This window comes from Sciurus carolinensis, chromosome 13 (assembly GCF_902686445.1).
Source record: "Sciurus carolinensis chromosome 13, mSciCar1.2, whole genome shotgun sequence".
NCBI lineage: Eukaryota > Metazoa > Chordata > Mammalia > Rodentia > Sciuridae > Sciurus > Sciurus carolinensis.
Genome location: NC_062225.1, coordinates 69,814,375 through 69,840,600, shown reverse-complemented (window position 1 = coordinate 69,840,600; position 26,226 = coordinate 69,814,375). Strand labels below are relative to the sequence as shown.

Sequence of the window (26,226 nt, the reverse complement as noted above, 5' to 3'; positions counted from 1 at the left end):
GAATCTGCTCTTTCTTCCCATGGGTGTTGATGCACCCAAAACAGAGCTCAGGGGCTACCATTTCCCCCAGCTTCTGGATGGGTCCTCATCCTGTCCCCACACCCTGCCCAGAAAGAGACTCCAAATCTACAAATGGAAACTCTGATCAGGACCCTGGGGCCAGCCCAGCAGGCCCTATGTTCTGGAAGTTTCTGAGGAAAGACAAAGTCTGCACACCAAAAGGCTCATTTTGAAGAGGAACTAAAGGTGCAGAACCACCCCATTCTATCTCCCAAGCCTCAACCTCCAAAATACCCAAACTAGACAGGACAGGGACGATGTTCCGGAACAGGCAGCCAAGGGCAACAGTGGGGCTCTGGGTATTTCAGATGACACTGCATTTTTCACCTTACAGTGGAAATAACCCAACTGTCCATCAACTGAAGAATGATAAGTAAAAGTAGAATAACCCTACGATGGACCATTATTTGCCCATAAAAATGAGTAAAGTACTGACTCAGGCTACAACTTGGGGGAGTCTCAAAAACATGGGAAGTAAGAGAAGTCAGTCAAAAGGCCACATACTGCATGATTCCATTTACATGGAAGGTCTAGAAGAGGCAAACTTTGGAGACAGAAAGCAGATTAGCGGTTGCCAGGAGCTGGTGGGGGGCTGGGATAGAGGAGCTAATGATGCAGGATTTCTCCTGGAGGGACTGTGATGTCCGACAATTAGATTATGGTTTATGACCTTGTGAATACACTGAAACCACTGATCGGCACATTTTATATGGGTGGATCTTATGGTATGTAAATTATATCCCAATAAATCAATTTTTAAAAAACAAGTCCGAGCCTCGTCTTTACCTTCCTTTCTGGAAAGGGACGATGAGAAGGTCAGTATCTCAGAAACAGCATGAAATATTTTCATTTATTTACAAGACCACACACTGAAGGTGACAAGGCTGGGTCTGTATCGGAGTTACTGTCCAGAGACTCGTGAGATGGCCCAAATCTGCCCTCTCTTCCTTGCACCTGTCACTTACCGCATCCCAGTTACGTACTGAGCACTTGGCTTTATTCCTCCTTTATTCTTTATTTCTTTCCAGTCAACATACGGGAAACGTTATTGAAGGTCCCAAGGTCACATGTGGGGCTTGGGCAGGAGCCACCCTTTGGGAAAGGAGCCAGCGGAGGGGCTTTATTTGACCTTCTTCTTAGGGTGGAGGTTGTTGGTGTGGCCACACTTCTGGCAGCAGTTGACAGCAAGGGGGCGCAGGTGGGTCTAACCCTGGTGACAGATCATCTTGTCACAGTTGCACTTCTGGGCAAGCTGGCACAGGGAAGGCTGAATGATGCCACCTCACAGGTGAAGCACCGAGCGGATTCTTTGTGGCTGGTGTCACCTGAGAGAGCGTGGCCGTCCTCCAGCTGTTTGCCTGAGAATATCAGATGCTGCTGCTCAGGTGGGATTCCCTCCGTGTCTTGAATTTCAGCTTTGACATTCTCCATGGTATCACTGGGCTCAGCCTCGAGGGTGATGGTCTTGCCCATCAGGGTCTTCACAAAGGTCTGCATCTCTGCGTCTGCCACTCGGGCATCTTACTGGAAAGAAAGAGCTCCCCTCATTTATTCTTCATGGTGGCCCTATGAAGGAAATGCCTTTATAACGCCCCTTTACACATGGGGAAATGGAGATGTTAACTGTGCAGCAACACCTGGTCGGGGACAGGCAGACAGTGAACGTTGGTGCTGGGATCTGAGCACAGGTAAGTCTGTCTCCAGAGCCCTCCTCTCCCCCCTGAGCCAGGTGGAGCTCAACTTGAGGCCATCCAGGGTCACATCTCCCAGCACAACAGGGCCTGAACTTCCTGGAGACTAACACCCGGCAGGAAGAAAAAGCTGAACTCGCAATAGGAAAACATCTTTTTCTTCTGGAAAGGCCCTGGGCAATGACGAGATGGATTTCCTTTTAAATGACTGTCCACTGCTGTGTGTGATAGCTCTTGGGTTTTATCTAATCCTGCTCAGTCCATGTTACTCCTGTCATTTGTCTCCCACATCCCAATGGGGTGATGTCCTGCCCAGAGAGAAGCAGGCACAGTGACAGGGAGGAGAGATGCACCAGGCTGGCCCAAAACCAGGTGAGGAAAAGGAGAACAGCTTAATCCACCAGCAGCAGGGTCACAGTCCTCTCTCCGTCCACGTGCCCCTCCCTCCCAAATCCCTCAATGCATCTTCCAGGCACCTCCAGGAGGCAAGAGATGAGACTGAAAGCTACCACCTGAGTGAAGTCCCAGGAAGCCCTGCCCCCCCCCCACCATGGCAGGACACACAACGGATTCCCAAGGCCAAGGCCTTTTTTCAGGGCTGACCCAGGCTGCTCTATCATCCATTCATTCCCCAGGTGTCTGTTGTAAAGTCAGTAAGGACACTCGGCAGGCTTCCTAAAAGGAGCCCAGAAACAAACCTGCAAGATCAGTTTGGTATTACGGTGGGGGCCATGTAGGCTCTAAGGTTCCTCTACAAGGAACCTAGAAATGGCAACACCTTCCAGGCCTTGCCCAGGCTGGCCTCTCCTCCAACACCTAGATGCTCATGAGCCCTAGGTGAGTCCCCGCCTGGAAGGGCATCTTCTTCCATGTGTCCATTTTACCTTGAATTCAAACAAGCTCGCAGTGAGGCTCCAAAAACCCTGTGACTCATCCATTTCCTACCAGCCTGGAAAACGCTCTGCAGCAATTTATCAGTGTGCAAGAAAAGAGGCAGCTGACAGCCACGAGCCAGTGCTGCCGAAACAAACAAGAGCAACGCTGGGAACCACACTTCTCATTTTAATTTGAAATCCTACATTCTGAAGTCTGGATTTTGTTTTCAGGTTATATCAGTGTATAGGCAAATTCTTCCATCATTGAGTCCTTGGATCCAAGGCCTTCTGTTCAACTGCAAAAATGCAAATTTGGAAGTTTGGGTACTTAGATATTGAAAAGATGCAGAGAGGCTGGCCCTACTGAGCCATAAGCACTGTGCTTGTAGGAGCAGAAAGGGCCCTGAGCCCTTATTAGCAGAAAGGAACCAGGGTCTTCTGGAGCTTGGAAAAATGAAAGTAGAACCAGGGTAACCAAGGATGGGCCCATTATCAGTCTGAGTTCTCCCCGGACTTGACCTTTTCCTGCTAGTTCTTAAATAAAGTAAGAGGACACCAGGACATCCAGAGGACAATGGACAGCCAGTAGCTTTGAGGACAGCAATATGGATTTGAACTCAAGGGTGGCCAGAGAAACTTTGTTCAGAAAATGGTGTCAAATAACATCTTTTCCTTCATTATAGCAGGTCCATCTGCCTCCCCATTCCCACCCCCCAGGCCAGACCCAACATGGCCCAGGCTCTGTAGCTTCTGCCTTACCTGATTATCTAGCTCACCTGCTCCCAGGAATCTGCCAGCCAAGGTTTCCAAGCTGCTTCTCAACCCCTCCTCGTCTGAGCTCCCTTTTCTCTCTCCCACCCTCCTCTGAATTCTGACACCTCCTTGCTCCTTCAGACCTGCAGTGGGCTTCCGGGCTCTGGGGCAGAACTGAGTACAGAACCGATAGGGTCCAGTGCAAAATGAAAATGCAGGATACTTCTTCCCAAATCACTAAGCACTTCAAGAAGCAGAGAAGCATGAAAAGAGCAGGGTCTGTGGCACTGCAGGCCCCATGACCAGGACTCTGGTCTCCCCAGGACCGGAGAGGCTGGCTCGGCCACCACTGCAGAGGATGGTGCCCAGGGAACAGAGAGGCTCTGATGGAATCAGCTGCATGTGGCAGAAAGGAGAAGAGGGAATGAGGAGGACCAGGAAGGGAAGCGAGAGAGATGCAGGGAAGAACACAGAAGGACCTGCAGAGCCCGGGGCAGAGGAGGAGCGCGCTCGCTGGGTGTTAGGCTGACACAACAGCTGTCATCCACCCCTGCTGCAGGGCCAGAGGAGGGGCAGGTGGCACTGGGCCTGGAGGGAGCTCATGTGAGACAGCTTTGCATTACTGTGACCAAAATACCTGACAAGAACAACTTAGAGGAGGAAAGGTTTATTTGGGGTCAAGGTTTCAGAGGATTCAGTCCATGGTCGGCTGGCTCTATTGCTCTGGGCCTTGGAGTGAAGAAGAATGTCATGGCAGAATAAAGCTGCCCAAGGCAGCCAGGAAGCAGAGCGAGAGAGAGGGGAAGAAAGGAGTCCAGGACAACACATGGTCCCCCAGGGCACACCCCAGCAACCTACCCCATGCCCCACCTGCCCAGAGCTTCCACAACTTCCCAGTGGTCCATTCAAATTTTTAATCTATCAACTGGATAAATTCACTGGTAACATCAGAGCCCTTAGGGTCTAGTCACTTTCCCAAAGCCTCACCTCTGGAAATTGCTGCATGGGGACCAGGACGCAACACATGAGCCTTTGAGGAATATTCCAGATTCAAACCCTAACAAAGCTCTTCCCCTTCCTCCCTCCCAAGCGCCTCCCTCCACCTTGGTTATTTTACACACACACACACACACACACACACACACACACCCTATGTAATCCCCCTCCTGCTCCCTTCATGCTTGCTTTCTTCCTTTTTGTCCTGTCCTTGCTGACTTCTCTCTGTGTCGTTCTCATCTTCCTCTCGTCTCCTGGCTTCTCCTCTCTTCATCCTCTCTCTGCCCCCCTTCTTTCCTTTTCACTTCAACTCTTTGCTTTGGTTTGCTTACAAAATTCGGCCTTTCAGGCTTCTTCCATCCTGGACCCAGGTCTTAGAGACTGGGACTCCTGGAGCCAAAGGAGACCCAGGGGATTTTTGGTCCCAAGACAAACATGATCCATGTCCCTTCAAGAGAAGCCCTCATCTTGATGGGAAGTAACACAGTGACCTTGCCCCTTCCCTAGCCCTCTAGATGGGGTGAGAGTAGGGGAGTAGGCACACTGGGACCCCGTGAGAGATGCACCCAACAGAGTGGCTTGGACCACCAGACTCCTAGCCAGTGCTCCACGCCCACCCACAGCCTCTCTGCCCCGCACTGGGCTTGCTAATTGCCTACCCGTGCGTTATTCCAGCCCTATGTTTTTTACACATAATGATAAATTGGCTTTTGCTTTTAAACACTTGAGTCCTGAGAACCTGGAAGAAGATACAGGTAAGGAAAATACCAAAGTTCAGGGGAAATACCAGAAACTACAGGGACAGGCGATCTCTGCAGGGAAAACCCCTCCCCTGACTGCCTAAGTGAGGTCAGCAAGTGGTCACTCAAGATCAGTGTTTGAAGACTTCTGATCTGGAACTGACCAGCCCTGGTTCCCATGCTAACCAGCTATGAGGTCTTGGGCAAGATGTGCATCCCCTCCATGCTCCAGGGTCTCTCAGGAATATTTACAGGACTCACTCCATGGGGTTTGCATGAGGTTTCGTGGGCTCAAAACATGCTAGTTATAAACATGGGATTTAAGTAAATATAAATATGTGCTGCAGGACTCGTGCAAACAGGTATCATTCTAGGCATGAGGGACACATTGTGACCGAGAAAATCAGCAATGACTTTGGCCTCATGGAGCTTGTGTTCTAATGGAAAGGCATAAATAAATTACCTCCACTATGAAGAAAAATAAAATCAGGGCAGAGAGGAAGGGGAGACTATATGGGTGCAAGGGAAGGACCTCTGCATAGAGCAAAATGAGAATCAAAATACGCAGCTCCCTGGAGGTGAAACAACTGCAAAGGTCCTGGGGCGCAACTGGCTGTGAGTTCAAGGACCAGCTGGGGCTGGCAGGGTTGGCAGGGCTGGCACAGTGGGAGTGAAGGAAAGACCAGGAAAAGGTGAGGCTGGTGGGGAGGCAGTCCGGGCTTGGTCCTGGAGGCCTGGATGAGGACTGCATTTTATTCTAAGGTGACAAACAGCCATAGGAGGGTCATGACTGGGGTTTGACCTGCTTCATGTTTTAACGCATGATTGGTCTCTGTGGGCAAAAGGCTGAAGAGACACCAGTCAAAGAACTAGGACAAGCCAGGGGAGAGATGACAGTGACTTACCAAGGCTTTCCAACACCACACAGGGCCTGGCTGGCTACTTATCTACCCGCATTTTCTTTGGGCCTGAGTTCTCTGTGCGTAATAATCATCAGCTGGATTTTACACGGCCAACAGCTGCCTGGGAGCTGGGGAGCTGGAAGAGGTCAATGTGGATGAGGTGTGGGGGAAGTGATAATAGAGGGCTGGTGGTCCCTGCAGGAGACAACACAGGTCTAAAGTACCAACACAGCTGACAGGGCCAACCAGAGACCCCAGGCTGCAGTCAGCCTCCATCAACTCTCAGTTGTGTCACCTTGGAGAAGTCGCTTGACCTCCACACCTTAGCTTCCTCATCTGTAAAATGGAGCTAACAGGACCAGGGGCAGGGAACATCCGTGACAGTGCACGTGAAGAGCAGGGCACACATCAGGGATTCTTTTGACTGTCCCCATGTGTCTCCCACATGCAAACGTGTCTCACACATCTTTGAGCTTCCCCCCACTTAGAAACCTCTCTAAAAGGTTTGTTGATTGATCTGGAAACAATCAGAAACAATCTCCGGGTCCCGGAGACCAGAGGTTTGAAAAGTGTTTCTTAACTGATGCAGAACGTGAGTCACAGCTGGAAATCACAGTGCTTCCGAGAAGCAGAGAAGAGCGTGTCAGGAGAGCTTCTGCTGGCCCGTGCCCAACACCGAGAGTGACAGCATGTTTACAAGAGCTATTAGGGGCTGCTGCTCCTTGTACGCTTTCAGGATGATGTACTCCACCAGGACTGGCAGGCCACTCCTTTCTCTTTCACTGTCGAATTGATAATTTAATCACAAATATTCCATGGGAACAGCAAGATTTCATTTCAAGGCAGGCAGGAAGTTCACAGCCCACAGTAAGAAGACCCTTCCTCCACACTGGGCTCTGCATTCTGGAAAGTTCTGCAGACATGTGCATGAATTTGGGAGAGAGATTTTTCTGAAGCACCTTATGAACAATTCTCACAGCTGTGGGACTCACTTAAGAGCTGAGCCCACATCTAGTTGAGCAGACATTCTCCAAGCCTAGTGCCATGCCTGACTCTCACTTCACCAATCCTCCCATCTGGCCAGAATCTGTCTTACCTCCAGCAGATCCAGGTTGCCAACAGCCTTGGAATCTACTATGCACAAAGAACAGCTGGAAGGGCCAGAGAAGAGTGTTAGGTAAGGGGAGGCAGGGATACGATGCTGCCCACAAATATGTAGAGAATCGTCCTACTGACGTCTACCATTTATTGAGCACCGTTACAGCCAGATGTCACGTTGCAGGGGTGGGAAAACTTTCCCTCTATCCTTTGAGGACTTCATAATTGAAACAAACCAACAGCAGGCAGAAAAAGCATAGGAAGGCATCCTGTGCACAGGGGGATCACATGAAGGAAAAAGTGAACACTCCGAGTCAGTGAGGTCTAGAATATTCTAGACCTCTTTAGGGAAGAGGGAAAGGGGAAGCAGGCAACTGACAGGAGAGTAAAGATTTGAGGAAGATGAATGGGCCCTCAGGAGAATAGGTGAGAGCCTCTGACAGCAGCTGCCTGGGCATCTGTCAACCCCAGTGGCCTCTCCTGCGATACTGTTACCCTGCCCAGGTGAAAGAAATTCCCTGGGAGGCACGCCTGCCCGCTGGTTTCTCTGGAAGGTCCGTCTTCAGGCAGATAAGGAGAGTGCAAAGCAAGCCTCTACCTGCATCTGCTGTTCCTCAAATGCCCTCGGTTCAAAACAGTCAGCATACAAACTGTTGTGTTCTGACCTGGCACATCCTGGACTCCCTCAGCGCAATGCAATCCTTCTAACAGCTTTCAAGGTCAATTTTTATGAGTCACATTCTCTGTATGAGAGAAACAGAACTCAGAGAAGTTCACTGATAGGCCCAGAAGCACAGGGCTCCTAAGTGAGAGGTAAGGATGCAAATCCATGCTCCCCTTCCACAGCGCCACACTTCAAAGCCTGTGAACACTTCAAAGCCACTCCTCCCATCAGCCCCAGCCCATCCTGAGGAGATCCCTTTCTGTGGACAGCCTACTCATCAGCAAAGAGGGCAGGGGTCCTATGAAGATAACCAGGGTGGGAAGAGGTCACCAACATCTCTGTGATGAGCGCCGTTGAAGGACAAGGGCAAATGCAAAAGGAGTACTGGGGCGGGGGGAATATATTTACATACACATATTTAGTGGCCTCAAGAAACTCATCATCTATTTGAGAAAATCAGAAACTGTGAATAATGCAATAATACTGTCTTACTGATTTAGACAGTAAGAGTCACAGGTAGGACACTGCACAATTTATCATCGGAACAGGAACACTCTGATGAATGAAAAGGAGGCCCCACTCTAGGAAAACAGGTGCAAACTAAGACTGGTCAGGATGATCCCGGAGGTAAGGTCACTGCAGCCAGAAAGTCCCAGTCCCAGCCATCGCCACGCACACTCACCTTTCAAGCATCCTACCAAGTGCTGGGCTTTACACAATGCTACTCCCTCCCTTGTGACAATAGCATGGATTGTAGAATTTTGGAGAAAGATTAGCGGCTTACGGCTACTTTCTGTATCAGCACAGTAACAATTCTTATAAGAATTGCAGCTTATAGGATGTCACAGAAATGTAATAAGTCATTATAAACATCATCTCACTTGATGCTCACCATGATAAGAGGTGGGCATTAGGGGACCCATTTCACAAACACTGGTACAAAGAGTTTGGCTAAGTGAGATGCCCAAGGTCCTGAAAATGAGTATTCAAACACAGGATGATAAGGTTATTAAAGAATCCATTAAATTGCAAGCTAATTGGTCTTCTCACAATGTTTTTCAGCTATATTTCTTGAAAAGGTCATGAAATCTAAAACACACACACCATCTTTGACCATTCACAGTTTAGCTGGGGTCATATTAGGCAGTCTTTATCTTACCATCTGTCTCCCTCTTTAACTTTGTCTTTCTTTTCCTTTTGATTTTCTTAGGAAATATTTTCTCCTCTCTAAATATTTCTTTCCCCATCTCAATTCCTGTTACCAGAGTCCAAAGATGCTAATCTTGTCTGATAAGTCCAAAAATTCTGTTAGCAAACAAAAGCTTAGGTTGTAAAATAAAATTTAAAATAAAAGAGAGACAGTTTCATCATCCAATGATGACACTGAGAAGGCCCTGGAGACCCTTTTCAGAATCCCCCAAATCTTCACATACCTCCTTATTCATCAAGCCCCTTTTCTTGAGCGTCAGCAGCACACACACATTCCACTACCATTTGGGGTTTCATTCCCAAATGCTTCAGGGGAGTTGCATCCCTTCTCATTTTCCAGCATCTGTGCACAGCTTTTCAGTTACAGTCAAGGTTAACAGGCAGTTTGGGGCTGGCTGAGTCACCTGATCAAGATTTATCATGTAGTGTCCAGGGACCAGTATGTACCAGGTGACCAAGGAGGTTGTAGAGCCTGACCCTATGCAAGAGAGAGACCAGGGCAGGCCAAGAGGCAGGAGCAAAGGAAGAAGGTGCTGAGGACACCGCTGTGTGCCAGAGGTGAATGCGCAGGAGGGACAGTAGAAGGGGCAGGGTGATCTTGAGAAAAGACTGGCTTCAGTGGAGACAGCACTGGTTCTGAAACGAGGAGGCTGGAAAAAAGCCCAGGACCAATTACATTCATTAGTCAACAGGGACAACAGCAGAAAAGCACCAGGCTTAAGCTCTGGCAGGGAAAGTTCAGGTTCATTAGAAGGAAAAAACGTGAATGGTAATGATCCTCCTGGACAACTTTCAGAGTTTCAGCAAGGTTGGGAAAATGTTAATTAGATTTGATAACCTTAGACAATCCTAAATTCACCTGGTCAGGCCCCACCCCCATCTTAATCAGCCTTTTCCATATTAAGGGAACACGGATTGATAAGAAAACCCCATTGTTTTAAAGGTTACCAGAAAATTGTGCCCTGAGTTAAAGCCAGCTAAGTGACTTTAGAATAAAGGATCTAAGTCTGAATTTCTCATCAAAGTAGTTCTAGGCAGACTCAGTAAAGGTCTCTCTTCCTACCAGCTGGACACAATCAATCGGTCCCACTCACCCTGTGCTGAGCAGGGCCGATGGGAGCTTTCCTGGGGCCAGCCCTGCAGGAGAGCCAGAGCAGAGAGCTCTCAGGACCATCCTGAGCATTAGGACACAGCAAGGCAAACATTTAAAAGCTGGTGGAACCCTAGGAAAGTAGACAAGCTGTTAGCATCAGAGAATGCAAGGGGTAAGATGGAGGCTAGGGAGGAGAGAGGCAGGGCTCCTGGTCAACCATCCACACTGAGGTACCGCCACTGGCTTTAGAGTGGGATGGAGTGCAGACTATTTTCAACTTTAGAAAACAAAGATATAAGACATAGAGATGTGTGCCATGATATCTGGGACTCCAGCAATGTAAACCAAGTGCCATTGCCCAGGTCCACCCCAGGAGGAAAGACAGATGAACAGAAGAGATTCTTCTCTGATTAGAAAGCCACACTTTGAGGGATAATGGCTTCTGGGTAAGGCTCACATTGACCAGCAAAGTGACGGCATCCTACAAGAGTGTCCTACTTCATCCACGCAGGGTGCCACGACACCACGCAGGTCTCTGAGCTGGGCACACTGAAGTTCTTGTCATTCAGCTCCTATCACAGCTCCTATCACATCCCCCTGGATGTCGGGCCCTCTTAGTGCACCCAGGGAAACCGGGTGGGCACTGCTCCAGCTGTCCTGGTTTTGGCTAGTCCCCGGCAACCTGGAGCCTGCCCAGGTTGGCTTAGGCAAGTATGAGCCCTGCAAATGTCAGGATGCCCACTCAGATGGACGCAATGGTGCATGTTAATGAGAACAGTGCATGGGGCAAAAGCCCAGCTGACCAAAAGAATTTTTTTAAAAATGAAAAGGACACAGAAAAGCAGACTATGCAAGGAAAAAATTAACTTGAGTGAGTCTGGATACTTAAGAAGTGGACTATGTTACTCAGTACCTCAGGATCAGTAATGGGCAACCAAACAAAACACATTACTCTGAATAATAGGGAGACTAGGATTGCCAGATAAAATGCAAGACACCTGCTCATGTTTTAATTTTAGACAAACAATGAATTTTTAGTATAAGTATATCCCTAATATTGCAGGGGACATACTTATATTTAAAACATTACTCACTGTCTGAAATTCAAATTTAACTGCACTCCTGCTATTTTTATTTGCTAAATCTGACATCCTTACTAGAGAACTATGTGGTGTTCACTCCATGAAGACTCTAAGTCCAGCAAAGGTCAGTCATAGATGAACAATAAATATGAGGTTGGTGTATGAAGAACATTTTTTAAAAAAAATCATTACTTTGCAAGGAGGAAGAAAAGAAGGAGAAATTACCCCAATTCAGGAATGATTTATTAAAAGAGACATTCTGTTCTGGGAGTCTCAGAGGACATAGTTTCTCATTCCAGGCTTTGTGACTTGTTCAAGCCACTTAATTTTTATGTTAAAGAGTTAATTTGAAGATGGGACTAGAAATGACTATGGTCTTTCCTACCCCATGTTCAGAGTCCCTGCCCTTTGCAGTACAAGAAGGAGATGAAACAGAGGTATCTGTTCTAAGTCCTAGGAAAACAACAGCAGAGGCACATGTATCAACTTGAACGATGCAGGTCCTTGGCTGTCCAATAGGTAGAAAATAGAGGTGGCCCCATAGTAAGAGAAGTCATGGTTGAAGCCAAAAGCCAGCTCAGACAAGTAAACCCTCAAACTCATGTACCTTCTTTGAGTCTCTCAGGAGGTAAGGGTCCCTCCCAACCCTGAGGTTGATGGAACAAGAGATGTGTGCCCTTCCATGACACTACCCTACCTGAGACCAGATCTGAGGCCAAATGCTTGGTTTGTTGTGAAAAGACTTTTCGAAAAACAAAATCCAACTAACTGATCCCAGTGAAGAAAATTTGCTTCAGTTCATCACAGAAGATGCTGATAAGGCTTTATGAGGTCACGCCATGAGCTGACAGAGATCAAACACATGGATTTGCAACAATGACTAAGGGAAATGTCAAGTTTGTAATTACAGCCATTTCTTCTCCACGTGTAGAAAGAGTGTTTTCTGAAGAAGAATACTGTAATTTGGTGAAAACTTAAAAATGGTTTTCTACAAGTAGAAATGCTTCCCTTTCTTTTCTAACATGTAAATAAAGCAGCACTGAAAGATAAAGACTGGGTTAACTCCAAAATACACTAGTTACAAGTGTTTGGGGTTGGATCTGCCTGAAACAGTCTAATTTATCTCAGCAAAAACACATTTTTACATTTATAGCAAAAAATAGTTAAACATTCAAAAGTGCACATGCTTATTTTGTTGGGAAAATTATACACATTTGTTTGATTAGCTTTGGTAAATAAAATAACCAAGTCATCACTCAAGGCTCAGACGTGGCTGCAAAATTGATTCAACGAAATGTCAAAATAAATCACAGCTTAAAAATGCATGGTATGTAACTTCTAAAAATGAAAACCACATCTATCTCTGTCAGAACTGTGAAGGCTGTGCATTAAAATTATATCAAAAACGAATGCATTTTTGAAGGGAGAGTATTGATTTAATCGACTCTTCCTGACTAGTGATTCAAATCATGATTTGAATCAATTTGATTTTAATCGAGCCCACCCTATCCAAAAGTCACTTATACATGCCTTTGGAGTGCAAGGTGTTATTCTCAGTGGTCTGCCTGTCTTTTAGTTATAAGATGCTCAAACTGATTGGAAAAGGGTTGTGTTCCCCCGTATCACATCCACAGGGCAGGGAGCAAAGGCTTTACAAACTTGGACCAATTGTAGACAATCTTGCTAAGGTCACCCATGCACCACCTATAATTAAAAAGAGACTGGCCAACAGTCCCAAAGATGCCAAGACCTGGGATCAGCCAAGGTTCTGGACAGTCAGGAGACTGCAGACAGTCCCAGCATCAGGAAAGAGGAAAGCTTCCTGACAGCGGGGTAACGCAGGAGAAGCCCCCTTCTCATAAGCAGCAGGTGGGGTCAAGGCAGCCTCATGGGATTCAGAGAGCAGGTGTAAAGGCCAAGGCTCAGTGACAGAAGTTCAACTCAGCACTTCAGGCTCTTGCACAATTCTGAGATGAAAGAGATCAGGGACAAGGCTGGTCTCAATCACCAGGGATTGTTAACAGTCAATGGGTCACAGTCACAGAAAGGCCGAAAGTCAGAGACCAGGACACAGCAGAGGCTTGAAGAAAACCAGTTTAGAGAACCAGATTAAGACCTGGTGGTTGAAAACATGAGCTTGGAATTCAGGGAAAGAGAATCGTGCAAGAGTTGATCAGGCGAATTAACTGCAACCTCTCTGCCTTTTGGAAGCTGCTTCAGGAAAATTTAAGTGTGTGGCAAATGTGGCCTATGGGAAATGTCATTCATTATTAGAAGGAGGAGGAGGAAGAGAATTAAATAATAATGCTATTTGTTTTCTGCTAGAGTAACTATCTGTCCAGTTTGCCCAGGATTGAAGGGTTTCCCAGGATGCAGGACAGTTAGTGCTATAGAAGAAGGCAGGCAACCCCGCTGGTTGCCTGTTCTATCCCTGTCTGCACCCAGCCTGACCACAGAGCATGGATGGGACAGAACCTGAAGGGGGCTTAAGTGCCTTCAGCTGTGGGGATCAGTGGCAGGGGGAGGCTGAGAGCCAGGAACCACCCCTCCCTGGGGGTACAGATGAGAGTTCTTCTATGAAGCTCATGGTCAGGCTTTCCCTTCAAGGCCCCAGGTAACGGGAACATAGTGAATCGATGATGGTTAACGAGTTGCACGGTCTAATCATTTCCCGGCGTCGGTTCCAGTTAAAGAAAACAGAACTGGGGTAGGAGGAGAGTGAGGAAGCAGGGTATACTGTGCTGGGGGTCACTGAGCCCCCCACTGATCTCAGCCTTCGCCCAGCACGCCTTACTGCATGAGCCTGGCACAAGGTGGGCACTGGATCAGTGTGCAGCATGTCTGAAGAAGCCAAGAGGTGGGGCAGGATTGGATGTAGAGCCTCCTGGGCACATTCCCGTGGAGAGGCAAGGCCCTGGCTAGGAATTACCACCACAGAGCCACGTTTCACAGGCAGGTTCTGCTCCCCGCAGCCAGGGCCCAGCTCTCCCCCCACCCCCCATGTCACCTGAGGACCTGGTAGTCACACAACCTGAAGCCTACACCTCATGCTGCTGGGGAAGCTTGAAACGGTGAAAACAAGAACACCAGGGAATTCTTGATATGGGGCTAGGTGGTCAGAGAAACTGTAGGGCATGTCCTGGTTCCTGCAGAGATTTAAGGATAGATTCAGGAACATGATTTCTAGATGTCACTCATATACAGCAGAGTAGGGGAGGAAGAGCACTGGAGTCCCAGTCAGAACCTGAATGTTTCTCTCAGCTCAGTCATTCCAGAAATCCAGCCTCAGCTAATGCTGACGGAGCACTGGGACCAGAGGTCACGTGAGACATCTCCTTTACAGTTGGTCCTCATTTAACTGTCAAGAGAAAACTATGACATAAGCATTGTTTGTTTGTTTGTTTGTTTGTTTAGTTAGTTAGTTTTGGTACTAGGAGGGGCACTCAACACATATCCCCAGCCCTATTTTGTATTTTATTTAGAGACAGGGTCTCACTGAGTTACTTAGCGCCTCGCTGTTGCTGAGGCTGGCTTTGAACTCGTGACTTCCTGCCTCAGCCTCCCAAGCTGCTGGGATTACAAGCATGTGCCATCACGCCCAGCATAAGCATTTTGCGCCCAACATAAGCATTTTTATTCATCTTACTGACAAGGAAACAGTTTCAGAGCTGAGACTAAGAGGGGAGATGTCCAAGACAAGAGTTACTCTCAGTGTGTCGGTTGAAAACCTGTCGGGCCGTGGAGTAGAAACAGGCACTGCACAGAGAGCTAATGCTGGAAACAGGACCTGAGGGCCAGAGGAAGAGTCTTCCTGAGCCAGTTGTGCAGTGTGACATTTAAGGCCTGCAGCTGTGATGTCCAGCTCCAATGCCCTGACCTAATGCTCTGCTCACCTAGGTCACAGAGTGGGCTCCATCCTTGGAAACGAAGCTGAGGTGAGAAGCTTGGGTTCGGACACCACACACAAGACAGAGAGGACTGGATGATGACTCTGCCCCTTGGTAGGTGGGTAGTTTTAATGCAGTCACTTAACCTTCCTGAACGTCAGTTTCTATCCATAACCTGGCTCACCCATAACTCGGGTGCGTTTTAAAAGTAACACGGTTACAGTGCAGTGCTCCACACATGAGAAACATCATTCAAGCCAATATTTGCTCACCTGCCAGAACAGCAAGGTACACAGAGGCTATGCTGCTCTTTACTAATGGCATGTAACCATGCCAGACTAACTTGTCTAACTCACAATCTGACACAGAGTCTCTAGTCCTCCCTTCCCTCATCTTCCAGACATCCAGCAAGGCGGGTCAGGATCTCCTCAGCACTATGACTACCAAGAACACCAGGGGCACCCCAATGAGAACGGGCCCCAGAGAGAGAAAGGCGCAGGGGCTTAAATGTGACTGCAGAGTCTCGAAAAGATGCTCCCAAGAATGACCACAGAAGAGTTCAAATCCAAGTCAAGAGACAACGAGGGAGGCGTCAGCTGCAGGAAGTCACACTGCCGGGGGCAGGAGGCACACAGGCTAAGGTGGGGAAGTATGTTTTTGCTGCCCTCTGGCCTGGGCACTGATCTAGTTGACGTCACAGAGCCCAGGAAAACCCAAGTCCCACACCAACTTCAGCAGCTCAGTCACAGTGTTCACAGGAGGGGGCTCATTAGAAGTTACTCTTTGTTCTTTCTCCGCATTGCAGTGACCTGTTGGCTCCTCTGTGCCTTCTTGATGCTTCGCCAACTGAACTGCTCAGTCCCTGCCCACATGTGACCCTTGCTCTGCCACTGTTACTCCCGCTGGCCATCAGGTGTCTGGACAAGGGCCACACTTTATTCCAGGCTATCCCTTGGTTTACAGGTACAGAGGTGCTAAGTCTTCTGTCTGCCACTGCCCCAAGAAGCCATGTCCTTTTAACCACGCAAAGACACAGGACTACAGCCAGGGGCCATCCTGCTGAGCAGTCCCCTACAGAGCAGACTCAAGGCCAGGTTCCTCATCACCCAAACACCTGGCTTCCTAATGCTCTGACCTTCTCCTTCCCATTCCCCAGACCTTTCCAAAGCTGAAGGATGTGACCTTGAACAAATAACTACCTCTGTGGCTCTCAGCTTTTCCCCTGTAAAGACAAGAATCAAACTGTGTTAGCAGTGTTTCAACCTTTGAGGAAGAAAGAAAAATAACCCATATAAGAGTGAACTTTTACATATGTTAGCTAAGGAAACACATGAAGATAAAAAGGCACTATGAATTTAGTAGCACCTTCAAATGAATCTGCCCTTGACTTCACACTATCACATGGAAGGTAGACAGGGGTTGCCTCTTACCTGCAGTTTCACTTTCTGCAGTTTCAGTGACCTGGGCCAATTGTGATCTGAACATATTCAGTGGAAATTTTCACATAAAAAAATTCCTAAAACTTAAATTGTGCACTGTTCTGCAGAACATCATGAAATCTTGGGCCATTGTGCTCCATCCCCCCAGGATGCAATTCCTCCCTTTTTCCAGTGTATCCACATCATGTATGCTACCCGCCTGTTAATCACTTAGTAGTTCTCTGTTATCAGATTGACTATCATGGTGCTGCACTGCCTGGGTTCAAGTGGCCCTTATTTTAGTTAAAATAACCCCAGAGCACAAAAGCAGCGAAGCTGGCAACTCAAACATGCCAAAGAAAAGCTGTAATGTGCTTTTTTTTTAAAATAGAAAGGTGAAAATTCTCAACTTAATAACATACTGAGGTTACTAAGATCTATTTAAGTTGTTGTTAATCTCTTATCACGCCTAATTTAAACTTTAGCATAAATATGCACGTATAGGAAAAACCAAAGTGTGTGGTGTGTGTGTGTGTATAGTGTGTGTGTCTGTATAGTGTGTGTGTCTGTGTGTGCCTGAAACCTCAAATAGGGCTCTTAAAACATATCCCACAGGGATAAGAGGAGACTAGTGTACACAGGAGTGAGATGTATTATTCGGTTCTCCTCAGGAATGACTGGTACACAACGGACCCTTGGATCCGATGTAATAATGCCACAGTCCCCTGTGGGTTCATTGCCTGCAGGCTGACAAGCTAGACAACCTCCAAAGGCCGTTCTAGGTCATTAATTTCAACAAAGATTTACCGAAAACATGCTCAGAGGGGTACTTTCTAGTTAGAGAGACAGATAAAATCCAAGAGAATGAAGAAGAGAATGGCCCCGAAAAAGCCCAGGACTGACCAGAAATGAAGGGGTATGGAGAACTCGGCCTTCTTAGACAGAATGGTCAAGAAAGGCTTCTCTGGGGTGGTGCTCTGTGACCATTCAGCCTGGAAGATGACAAGACACCAGCCAGGGGAAGAGGATGAGGCTGGGAGAAGGAGGCAGAAGCCTTCGAGGCAGAAGAAACAAGCTCCACAAAGGCCCTGAAGCAGTGCCAGTGTGCTCTGTGTAAGGACCTCTATGGCTGGAGGTGGGGACATAAAGAGGGCACATCGTTGCAGGGAAAACAGCTGCAATTCCATGGGGGTGTATCACGTTTGAGGAGTATGCGTGACATCCAAATGGAAATGCTGAGACCGTTGAATAAGAGGAGGCTAAAATTCAGAGGTGACTGTGCTAGGGATATGCACTTGGGAGTCCTCAACATTGAGAAGATAGTTGGAACTTGGTGAAAAGCAAGGAACTCTAGGGAAAGGAGGAGCACCTCTGGACCAAGTCCTTGGAAACAGCACTATGGAGCTTGAGAAGAGGAGGATAAACCAGGAAAGAGATAAATCAGGAACAGCACCAGGGCCTGGTGAGGGCATAAAACCCAGAAGAGAAAGGGATTCAAGGAGGGAGTGTGAGGAATGTTACTGAGATGGAGGAGTTAAGAGGAGGACAGACACACATCCACTGGGTTTGGCAATGTGGATAATGCTAAGATTAAATGTCTATGTTCCTGAAATTCTTGCGTTGCAGTGGTGTTAGGAGGAGGGTGGGGACTTTGGAAGATTATCAGTCACAAGAGGGGAGCCCTCATGAATGGGATTATGAGAGAGGCCCCAGAGACCTCCTCTGCCCCCTCCACCCTCTGAAGTCATAGTGAGAAGTGGGCCCACACCGGACACCACATCTTCTGGGGCCTTGATCTTGGACTTCCTAGCTCCAGTCCTGTGAGAAATACATTTCTGCTGTTCGTAAGTCACACAGTCTATAGTATTCTGTTATGGCATCCAACAAGGAAAAGAGGGACCTTGGTAGTCACTGGAGCAGAAACCACTGGAGTGGGTTGGAGAGAGGTTGAGAGGTGAGAAACTGGGGACACCATGTGAAGGAAGTCCCCTCTAGGAATATCAAGAGAAGCTGTAAAAGAGGCATACAGTGGAAGAACACAATAGATGGGTTCTCAACAAGTACTCACACTCTCTCCCTCAAGCTGCACAGGAAGAGTATATCTCCTACCCACTGATATTGAGCATGGCTCAGTAACCTGATAAGCTAATGGTTGTGCCAATATGCCCTGAACCAGGGTATAAAATTGCTTGCCTGACTAGGCTTGCCCTCCTTGTGTTCCTGCCCTTCTCCACGAGAAGAACAGAATTAGGGTAGACTCTGGATGAAGGTGTCATCATATAAAATATATAAAATCAACTGCTTAAACATGTGGAACCCTGCCAAAATCACATAGCTACAGCAGAAAACAACTGCTTGATGTATGCAACTGAGAGGCTGAGTGGTTATTTGTTATGCAGCATATTGTGGACACAGTTGACTGATACAAGGAGAAACACACAGTGAGGTAGGGTTATTTTTAGCATTGGTGATACTAGATTATTCATATACTAATGGGAATGGTGCGCTGAAATGAAAGGATTCTGATGCCTGAGAGAGGTGAGAGAGCTTTGGAAGGCTAATGCCCATGAGAAGAGCAAAGGAAAATGAGAACTTGAGGACAAGGGGAAGGGGTTGGCTTTGGATAAGAGGAGGGGTGCATACTCCATCCTAACCAGAAGGGAAGAGGTGGGTATAGATGCCACAAGGTTTAAAGGTTGGGTGGAGGAAAAATGAATAAGTCAGATCAGATGGACTAAAATCTCTCAATGAACACTGGGAACAATGAAGCAGATCATCAATGGAAAGTGTTTTTATCAGTGGTGAGCAGATATCTTGTTGCCTGCTGTTTGCCTTTCCTTCAATGCTTTCTTAATTTTCTCTGCTGATCTAAATTCTAAGCCCTACTTTTCCTTGAAAGCCTATCTTAACTACTCTAGCCTGCCAGGACCCTCCCTTTTCCTACAGCATTTTTCACTTCCTCCGCAGTCCAGCGTTTGATTAGCACTTCTCCTTGTTTGATGTAGGATTAAGCATCCTTTCCCGTCGGCTGGACTTGAGCTTGATGAGACATGGGAGGCAGGTCTTTTGCTTCTTCAGAGTGCCCCACAATACCAATGACATGGTGATGGCCTCACACAGGGGACTTAAAAATAATTATTTGTTAACTGGCTCAAGAAGGAAAAGTATTTGTCACCGTTTCCTCTTATAGGAGAGCTGACTCGGACCAAAACAAATCAGGCAAGACCAGTTGCTACGAGTTAGCCACCAGAACAATTGTTTCTGGAGACAGACATATTTTTTGGTTTGGGGTTATTTTTTTCCTCACTTCTTATGCCAATTCCCCTGCAGCCTGATCCATTTTCTTTTCTTGACTGCTTCAAAAATTCTTTCATCAATCCCGCCTTGGACACACTGACATCTTCCCTGGAAAAGCAGAAGGGTTATTTTCCAGATGTTGTTTAACGCCATCGCTCAAAGGGCTTTCTGTTTTATTTTTAATGAAACAAAAAGCACCCTATCTGACAGGTGATGTGAGGGAGCCTATATTTCATGCAAGGGGTCCCAGAAATAACAAGCAGCTGGTATGCTCACTCCATCCCAACTATGTGGACTTATTTATGCCTGAGAGAGCAAAGGGAGCGTCCTCATAGGGGCCTTGACAGCTAGAGTCAGGGTGGCTGAGTGGACTTCAGAGACTCAGCGTGACAGTTTCAGAAGGTCCTGTACCACCATCTTTAATACTCACTGAAGTTCTAGATGAAGGAAATGGGACGGTCCAGATAATGCAGTTGCCTGGCAACAAGGTCATAGCAAGCACACTAGTATAAGCAGGTGAGGGTACCCATTCCCCACCCCCTCAAGGGCTCTAATCCACCCTCCCAAGTTCCCATCCTTTCCAGACACCAGATTTTTCAAACTGGCCCCTCCCTCCTTCTCAGAGTGTCCCCCACTCCACAGCAAGGCTGGCTATGGGTCTCCTTCCTCTTCTGAGCTCCGTCACAGCCTACTTTTCCCTTCCAGTCAAGTGCAGTCAATGACATCAGGACTTTCCCCCACTGATTTCTGGGCTTCCCAAGGCTAAGGCTGTATCTTAGTCACTGAATTCTTCTTCCAGGAAAACATTCACCCCAGTAAATGGTTCTAGACTAATAGCATAAGTAGCCAATGCACTTGATCCACCTGGGAGACCCTAGCTCTGCCCAAACTGTGGAGCCTCATCTTTCAGGGGTGTTCTCAGCTGTGAAGAGAACATCAAAATATCTACCTCAGGGGTGTTATGAGGATGGGATTAAAACACAAGTTTTATACCCTGGCAAGTGTTTTTACAAATGTAAGTCAATGCTAATTCAGACTAAAGTTTTAAAGGTCGGATTACTTCTCCCTGAAGTTCAATTCACATTGTAAATACAGCCTCTGACCTCTCCCTTCCCTCTTCTGTAGAGGGCAACATTTCCCAACTTCAGCACTGGTGTTTCAGGTATGGCAAAAGGATTACTTTGTTTGGACTGGAACAGGTGCCTGGGCCCTTAATTACGAAAACAGGCCAGGAGTTAGTGCACTATGGCCACAGCCCAAATCCTATCCATCACCTACTATGTACAACGGGTGAGCTGAGAGTGGTTTTAACAAATGGCTGGAAAAAAATCGAAAGAACATTTTGACATATACATTATCTGAAATGCAAAATAAAATGTCCATAAACAATGTTTTACAGAACACAGTCGCTCTCCCTCTTTCACACTGTCTGTGGCTAAGCAGCAGAAGTAAGCAGTTGCAACAGAGACCACATGACCTGGAAAGCCATTACTAACTGGTTCTGAATGAAAAAGATGACAACCCCTGATATTGACCATGTCTCCACTTGCCCCAGTTGCCACCCCTAGGAAAGAACCTAGACTGAGTCCGGATTTAATTCTGAGATTTCCTCTTTAAAAGGGTGTCTTATCTGCTGAGACTGCTACAACTAGAATACCATAAACCTGGGGGTTCAAAATCAACAGAAAAGTGTTTCACACAATTACAGAGTCTGGGAAGTTCAGGGTTCACTTCCTGCTCCATAGTCAACCCTCTTCTCCCTATAACTCCTGTGATAGGAGGTACAAGAGACCTCTCAGGAGCCTCTTATAAAGGCACTAATCCATTCACGAGGCCTCCCCTCTCAGAACCTAATCATTTCCCCAAACCTGCATCTCCTAACATTATCACATTGGGGGTTAGGATTTCAGCATAGGACTTGGATGAGGCCCGAGGGGACACAAACATATTGTCTACAGCAGAGGGTATAGGCAAGATGGACCGTATTCAATAGGACAACCACTGTGCTGGAACTCAGTCATGTGTCACAGAAAGGATGATCAGTCAGATCATCAGAAGATGCCTGCAAATACCCAAAGATAAGGATCCTTCTTTACACTGCAAGAAATAAACCCCGGACCGAAGACCCATTTCAGCTCAAGAGAAAAAAGCAGCCTGGCTGACTGAGCTGTTGCAAACGATGAGCTGCCTGTCATTAACAATATTCAAAGGAGGGAAGTAGAACATCCTGAATATCCCAATGTGGGATCAATGAACCAGAAAATCATTTGGTGGGTGCTATGGGACCCTTTTAGAAAACTACTCCTCTTGCACAGGCCTCCTTAGCTACACCATGAACAGCAACAGGGGTAGGCTTTTGAATGCCATGTAGGTACAACACGATTTGATCCCAGTTAACTGGACCAGGATTGTCTTTCGGATGCCTTATTTAAGAGCTTGAGAGGAGGTCAGGGTGAGGACCATGAAGAGGACAAAGATATTCTGCTTGTGACTAGGAATGTAACTTTGCTGCCCACCATGTGAGCTGAGAACAGCAGCTGATCTGCTGGAAAAGACGAATAATCTAGATATATGGAGAGAAGAAGAGGGATGAGCTGGAGAAAGTTCTTCCTGGATTCCTAAGCACCTTGCAGTTCCTGGCTCCCAACTCTTCACAAGGCCTTAGTTCCATGACCACACTTCTCAGTTACTATAAAACAATTTCATTTTGCAGAAGCTGTAATGTCCATATGAAAAAAAAGGAGGCTCATAATCAGTGGCCTTGTCTCTTTCAACCCTGGGAGTATAGGGTTCTAAAAGCCAGCCTGCAGGGAAGGCCCCACACCCTCAGAGTAGTGCCTAGGGAGTCCAGAACTGCACCTTCTGAGCACAGACCACAGCCATGACATGTCATTGTACATACACCAAGTCTGCATCTCTCCTCTTTAAGAAGAAGATAACACGAATCTATCATGCCACACTGTAGTGAAGAGTAATGAATAGCACCGTTAACAAATGACAAGTGCTACATTTCTTATTATTATCTATCATGTATACATCACTTTATTTCTGTAGCATCCAGCAGGTGTGGAATGCAAATGGACTGAGAAACACTTCTGCAGACATGCAGCTTCCTATAAAGAAAAACATTCATGAGCGTGCTAAAGCTGTCAGGTTCTTCCAAGTCCTAGATTGAACTACCCTGAGCAGGACTCCAGACGGACCCCTCAAGCATGCTGGTTGGCTAAGAAGCTATCAAATTCAGGTCGTTCATATTTGTTTTGGTGCAATAAGATTTAATCCAACTGTAGGCTTGGATCTGACCCTACTGGGAGGTCACAGCTGTTTGTGTAGTCAGAGCCACAGAAAATGGACATGGACAATATGTAGCCAGATGTTCTCCATCACTCTCCACTCTGGCAAGAAGGCAGCCTTGATCCAGTTTATTCTACTTGCCAGATTTCACCACTGCCAGGTGTCTCTCAGCTGCTTTTTTGCTCTCACCATTTTGCATATAAAAAATGAAAAGTATGTCATTAAGTAATTTTCCTAAAGAATGTGAGTCTGGTTTTGAGATTAGAAGGTATAGGCTGTTTCTGGTCCAGCAACAATGTCCCTACAGAGACTCACTGCAGGACGAAGGTCAGAAGGGAAGCAGGAGAGAGGGTAGGAGGGACTGGACTGTGACCCCATTGCTTCCTCAATGAGATTGGAACCCATGCAGATCATCCCCACTCTCTGGCACAGTGGCTCCTCTATCCAATGAGCACATTGGTCCAGATACCAGGTCAGAGCTACAGGTAGGAGTATCAAAATCAGGAAGAGGCTAGGAGTTGAGACCAGAGAAGCACCAGGCAAGAATCAAGTGTGCAGTGAAATCAATGAACATATAAACTTCAGTAGAGTCACTCAGAGTGCCAATAATGAGCTGAGTTCAACGAGTTCCAAAAGCAGGTTGAGTCATGGAAGCAACAATCAAAGTAAAAAAAAAAAAAAAAAAGCAAGACAGGTGGCAAAAGTCCAGAGAGGACAACACAGGGGTGCGTTGGTAGAGATTTGAGGACCTCAGTAGAGATTGTTGCAGGAGGTAAGATTCCAGCCAGCGCTCAGAGTCTATGCGCTTTGACACTGTTCCAGTGGTTCCAACAAAATACTTCTCAGCACTGACAATGGAACAACTGCAAGCCAAGTCTCAGACACACCGAGGGTTCTGCATGAAGCCATTCCTTTCCGACCCTGAGCTAACCGGGACACAGAAGAAATCATTTCCACAAAATGGCATACGCCAAAGTCTCCATTTCCACTTTCACCAAAGTGATTTCTGCACTGACTTCCTACTTTTCATTTCCCCCTAGGATGTTCCCAGGTCCTAAAACAGTCGCTTGCCTCCTTATCAGGACAAATAATGATTACACCAGGTCACTGAAAAAGAAATTTTAAAGCTCTTATTTCTCCACAGGGGAAGTGCACGTTAGCTAAAAAGAAAGGAAAATTTACTTCCAAGACCAGTTATTTGATAACCTAATCATTCCCCGATTATGTCCCATAGAACAGTTATTGAATGCATTCATTACATCAGTTTCCTTCCTTAGAAAAGAGTTCCCAAAGTAGCAGCAAGACCTATGGCTTAGCAAAAGGCTATTGACCCTTCTGTGCCTCATTTCCTCATTTGTAAAATGGGAGAGAGTGGCCCCTGTCTTCGCTTTCTCTCACTGCTACAACAAATGACCACAAACTCAGTAGCTTAAGACAGTGCAAGTTTATCACCAAAGAGTTCTGCGTAAGTCCAGCATGCGTCCCACAGAGCTAAAATCGAGAGCTTGAGGAAAGAATCTCTTTTATTTTCCAGCTTCTAGAAGGCTGCCCCATGCCTTGGCCCATGGCCTCTTATCTCCATCTCCAAAGTCAGCAACAATAGGTCAAGTTCTTCTCCCTCCGAATCACTCTGGCCTCCTCTTCTACTCCCTTCTTCCACTTTCAGGACTCTTGTGATTACACGGACTCACCTGGATAATCCAGGATAATACCCTAATCAACTTAATTCCATCTGCAACCTTAATTTCCTTTTGCTACATAACCTAACATATTCACAGTTTCCAGGAACTCACACAAGGACATCTTGGGGGGGGGGCAAGCATTATTCTGCCCAACATAGCACCTGTGGCTGGGAAAACTTCCTCTGCTAATTAAGCACATGGCCCTGGTCGAGTCTCTTGTCACTTTGTTTTCCTCACCTAATATTGAAGGCTTTCATCTAGGAAGATCTGTAAGATCTGTAACTTTATGGAAATAAACCAAGATCATTAAAAGATTAGCCTCTGTCTTGTGTGTTACAATCTTCAAAGCACTTGTCCAAGTTCTGTGCCATTTGATCCTCACATCCATCCTAGGAGACACAGGCAAGATGCTGCTGTTCATCTCCACTCTGTAGATGGGTAACCTAACAACAAAAAATTAAATGATTTGTCCAAAATCATCTAAGAGTCCTGGTTTCAAATTGAAGTCTTCTAACAAAATATACCCTACATGAAAATCTTGGGTGAACACCATTGAAATGCATAAATGCCAACATGCCACCACCTCTCAATCAAATTGCTACTTGATTATAGCAAGGGCAGGTGCAGGTCTCTGAAGAGGCCTGGTCCCCACTCTGGATCCCTGTCATGGGTCTGGTTGTGCCCATTGAAAGCATTTCCCCAAAACTGTATTCCTCCTTCCTTATTGAGAGACTACCCACCATCAGTACAGTTTTGGTCCTAAACCAGGGACACCTGGGAGCCTCCAGCTGGGGAACCAGGAGACAGTCTCATGTCCTCTGCAGTGCCAGCTTGCCTCCAGCCCTCCTGCTCGGGTGAGATAGAGTAACTAATCAGTTATGGAAGGGAATCCAATGGAAAGTAAAATATGAACAGTGAAGACATTTTTGAGAGAACAAAGAAGAGACTGTTAAATTACCTGAAAGTCTTGGTGGTGCAGCGGACATTTATCATCGTTTGGTCCCTAGCATCCACTGCCACATCACAATGCCTCTCTCCACACACAAACCGTGGGCTTGCTCCCTCCTCCACCCTCCACTCCAAGCATGGAAAATTAACTCTTTCCACAAGTATTCACTAAGCACCAAAGATGTGCTCTAGGCAAGGGGCACCTAGATAAGCCAGAGCCCCTGCTGCTCTGGAGTTACCAAACAAATGAGAAAAAAAAGTTACCAAGATATGGCGAGTATTATGGGCTGTGAGAAAATAAAATTGAGTTTTTCTTGCAGAGAGGGAGCAAGGGTGCTATCTGGAATTTTTAGGTACATCAGCTGATTCTTCTTTTAAGACCATTGGGGTGGAGAGTTTCCTGTGTCCACATCCTAACACAGGTGGTCTTCACTCCCTCCATGCTGAGCCCCCCTAACCCTGCCTCGTTCATGGATTAATAATGTATTGACAGGGCCAAGATCTGTGCATCTGGTAGGGAAGCAGGTAGAAAGGAAA

General features: G+C 46.8%; 1 protein-coding gene and 1 pseudogene across 1 annotated transcript in view; both read right to left on the bottom strand.

The window, feature by feature from the left end:
* The window catches only part of Galnt14 (polypeptide N-acetylgalactosaminyltransferase 14), a 201,960-nt gene that overhangs the window by 140,800 nt on the left and 34,934 nt on the right, over positions 1-26,226 (bottom strand). The window lies entirely within an intron of this gene.
* On the bottom strand, positions 1,181-1,563 carry LOC124963064 (ubiquitin-60S ribosomal protein L40-like; annotated as a pseudogene).